The sequence below is a fragment of the Octopus bimaculoides genome, chromosome 21 (assembly GCF_001194135.2).
Source record: "Octopus bimaculoides isolate UCB-OBI-ISO-001 chromosome 21, ASM119413v2, whole genome shotgun sequence".
Classification (NCBI taxonomy): Eukaryota; Metazoa; Mollusca; class Cephalopoda; order Octopoda; family Octopodidae; genus Octopus; species Octopus bimaculoides.
Genome location: NC_069001.1, coordinates 8691085 through 8695712, shown reverse-complemented (window position 1 = coordinate 8695712; position 4628 = coordinate 8691085). Strand labels below are relative to the sequence as shown.

General features: G+C 38.2%; 1 long non-coding RNA gene across 1 annotated transcript in view; it reads left to right on the top strand.

Annotated features, from left to right (window-relative positions):
- LOC106875613 (uncharacterized) overlaps positions 1 to 4628 on the top strand; it is a 25387-nt gene that overhangs the window by 19173 nt on the left and 1586 nt on the right. Inside the window, exon 2 of the long non-coding RNA XR_001410145.2 lies at positions 395 to 679. This is a non-coding gene — a long non-coding RNA (uncharacterized LOC106875613). The remainder of the gene's footprint in view (positions 1 to 394; positions 680 to 4628) is intronic.

Sequence of the window (4628 nt, the reverse complement as noted above, 5' to 3'; positions counted from 1 at the left end):
TATATATATATATGTATGTATTAATGTATGCATGTAGGCATATATATATATATATATATATATTGAAAGATACAGATAAGGAAATAATTTTATTCTCAAACGCAGGATAATGCTAATAATATGGCATGAACAGGATAACTATCGATATTTTGCAGAAAAATCTGTCGGTTCAGGTTCATATTATTGGGTTGGCTTGTACATTGGTTTGTATTGCCCTTTCCCCCCACCCATTTTTTACTGCACAGGGCCAGCTAGTAGACATATAATTACTTAATACCAATGGAGGGCTCTTTCCATAGGCACACCTACACAAGTATACCATTGACGTTATTTCCTCATAACTTCCAGGAAAGTGGATATTTTCCAGTAAAAATTTTCTACAAATATATTTCAGATGATGGTGTGGAATTTGTGATGGAAAGTTTTTTTCTACAGTTAGAGTCTTTAGAAAATCCACATGAGCCAGCATAGAGAAATGAAAAGAACATTCCACTCATACTAAGCAACTGTATGCCTACTTTTTACCCACTGCTATATTTAGACCTAGATCAGATCTTTGATCTCCGGTCACATGAACTTTAGTCACGACCATGCCATCCTATGCTAGGATATCTTCAGTGGCAATGTTTTGACACATCATGTGATCTGTTAGCTAATTAACTAAAGTCAACCTGGCGAAGTAAGTATGATATCTGCAAATATTTTCTATTGATTCTTATGTTGCTAATATAACATTACATTGTTCACTTTATCCAGTTCTCTGCAACCTTAAACCAACAATGTTTGTGTAGCTTCATGTTGTTTGTCTGTAAATGTCAATAATCTTCACTGATATTCTCTATCATGTGCTTATCCACCAATCTCTCTCTCCCCCACCCCTCCTATGTTTCACAGAAACAAACTTTTAAGTTTTAGGTGCAGCCTGAGTCAATGAGTGAGCCTGTTCATGTTTGCTCGATCTGCTGGAAACAGCAGCCTTACCTGGTTCACTTCACGCACAATTGTTTTTTTTTAAATAGGCGTAGGAGTGGCTGTGTGGTAAGTAGCTTGCTTACCAACCACATGGTTCCGGGTTCAGTCCCACTGCGTGGCACCTTGGGCTAGCGTCTTCTACTATAGCCTCGGGCCGACCAAAGCCTTGTGAGTGAATTTGGTAAACGGAAACTGAAAGAAGCCCGTCGTATATGTATATATATATATATATAAATATATATATATAAATATATATATATATATATATATGTATGTATGTATGTATGTATGTATGTGTGTATATGTTTGTGTGTCTGTGTTTGTCCCCCAACATCGCTTGACAACCGGTGCTGGTGTGTTTACGTCCCCGTAACTTAGCGGTTCGGCAAAAGAGATCGATAGAATAAGTACTAGGCTTACATAGAATAAGTCCTGGGGTCGATTTGATCGACTAAAGGCGGTGCTCCAGCATGGCCGCAGTCAAATGACTGAAACAAGTAAAAGAGTAAAGAATAAAGAGAAGCATACATGATATATAATGTTCTCAATGTTCATCCAAGTAAGGGATGGTGATGGCTAGAATGTCTTTGAACATACATTTACCTGATCAGGACTGATGAGCCTGAAAACAAAAATAAACAATGAAATGAATACTTAAGGCTCTCTCAAACGAAGGCAACAATATTAAGCTGAATATTTCTATATCAGTTTTGGACTGGAACTCTCCGTATTCAGGAGATACATTTTGTATTTGAGTTTTTTTTTATCTTAGAGAGTACTTGGTAGCCCTGTTGGTGCTGGTGCCACACAAAATGCACTGGTGCCAGGGCCACTTGAAAAGCTCTGATGCTGGTGCTAAATAAAAAGCATCCTTTACACTCTGTAAAGTGGTTGCTATTAGGAAGGCACCCAGCTGTAGAAACTATGCCAAAACAGACGACAGGAGCTCTTGGTGTGACTCCGGGGCTTGCCAGCTCCTGTCAGACAGTCCAACCCATGCCAGCATAGATGATGAGGATGATGACAATGACGATGACGATGATAACGATGATGATGATGATGATGATGGCGACGATGCCGACGATGACGATGATGATTATGATGATGCTGTGAAGAGGAGATAAAGGTGAGTCTGATGAGAGAAGCGTGCCTGTAATAAAGGTGGTAAGAAACTTGTCGGGTCAAGAGAAACAGAAGACGTCGTAGATGGAGAAGAACATGCGAAGATAGAGTCTAACACTTGGACATTTGCAATCTGCTTACTAGGATTGAAACCGCATCTACATCATTTACTTATGCTTTGAGCTACTTAAACATTTTGTAGACCTCCTCAATCATTGAAATATAGCCATTTCCATGCAAAGAAAGGAAATATCTAACACGGGATATGAGAATTGTTTTCTAATGCCTGTTTCAACACTCACAAGCTGTTAAGCAATAATATGACGTGAAGAAGGGAAAAAAAATCACAATGATTATGTAATTAAAAGAGAGAAAAGAAAAACAGCGCTTATAGTTTATATAACCAAGTAGAGAAAGAAATAAAATAAAGGTTGTATAATGAAGAGAATTTGGTGACGCAGAAGTCAGACAATTTACTTGGATTCAAGGCATTACCCTAGAAACAAAACTAGTTTGCCTTCTATATTTCCTTTATTCGGATGCGGAGATGATGGTAATAATGTGAATGTGTAAATTTCTGTTAGGTTATTGTGTATCGGATGCTCAGTTTGGAAGTGAGGCAGAATTTTTAAAAGGTTATTGGATTAATAGAGCAGCGTTAATAACTAAAGTTTTGTTTATTTACACACACACACACACACACACACTCACACACACATGTATGTATGTGTGTGTGTGCGCGCGCATGCGTGTTTATAAATATAAGCATATGTACATACATATACATAGACGCACATACGTACATACACACATATGTATATATATATATATATATATATATATATATATACAATTATACATATGTATTTACTTCTATCTATCTATCTATCTATCTATCTATCTATCTATCTATCTATCTATTTATCTCTCTTTCTCTCTCTCTCTCTATATATATATTTACTATATATACATATATATGTATGTGTATATAATACCTACTGATAGGTATATGTACACTGCTATTTTCTGGTCACTTTTTAAGATTATCTGTACAGCTTTTCTATAGAAATCATAGCGCGCACTGATTTGTTAAGACATTTCGTATCCGAATCGTCTAATGTAAAGAATGTGATTAAAGATAGAAAAATTATTATGGATGTATATACATATTTCAGGAGTTCTTGTTCCTTCTTCAGGACTACAGCCAACCCACTAACCACCCTTGAGCTCATTGCTTAAATAGCTATTAAATATAGCAGTAAAACACTAAGGGATTTACCAATTTTACACATTAAATACATTCCTGCACTGGTGTAGCTAGAGTGTGTGACGCCCAGGGCGGCCCTTCCATTTGCCGCCTCCGGACCCTGCAAAAACATATTGCCTACAGCAATAGCCTACAAGAGGATGAAAATTGCCGCCCCTAGCGTCCCCCACCAGCCTCCCTTCTCCACGTCACCGATGTTATCCAAAGGAAAGGCGAAGGGGCCGATACAACTTAGCACCAGTGACGTCACTACTCATTTCTACAGGTGAGTGAGCTGGAGCAACGTGAAATAATGTGTCTTGCTCAAGAACACAACACACATCCCAATCCGGGAATCGAACTCACTACTGCATGATTGTGAGACTGACGCGCTAACCACTGAGCCATGTGCCTTCACTCTGTCTTCAGATGCCATCGGAATCAACTTTGGTTGTTTCTGCACGTCCCCTACACTCTGTACTGAGGCTTCCTGACTCGACAAAATAAAATATGTATGAGTCTGCGCTTCTGTATCTCGGAAGTACGTACTGAGAAAAATCCTTGGAGGCCATTCACAATATTCACCGCAAATCTTTCTCTCTTTCCGTCTCCCTCTTTCTCTCCCTCGCCATCTTTTTTTTTTTACTTCTCCAATCTCTCACTCTCTCCAGAATTGGAGAAGGATTAACCGATTGGCTAGCGACTTCTCATAGTAAAATTCCCTGATATTGTACCGGAACTGTCCAAGACCAGATCGATATGCAACGACAACATGGAATAGAAATAAAGAAGCTGCAGCAAAAAGAAAACAACAAAACAAAACAACCTCCAGTATTTCATTTATTGAAGCCAGTCGTCTTTGGTTTTATACTAACACATGTAAGAAAATCATCTACGGTCTACAGTTATTAACTTATATTCCTTTAGATGATTTTCTGAAGCGAGAGAAAACTGCAAGAATGAACAGGCATTTACAAACATTTGTAGTGAAACTACCTATCGTCACTAGATACAAAACTACTATCGCCATTACATACAATCTTCTCATTTAAATATAAATAAATGCGAGCGTAGTAGAGAACCCATTCCTTGTCCATCACGTGACTGATCATTATTCGAATCGGCAACTTCTTCGAACCGTTCCCGCCAGAACGCAAACTGACCAATCACGGCCCCTAATAAGGTCACGTGATAGAGTAAAATTCTGAAGCCTTCGGGAGCCCATAGTTTGTTATAAATAGCTTTAACTCATACCCAATAATTTGTCTCGGTCCAGTTTCTCTTTGAG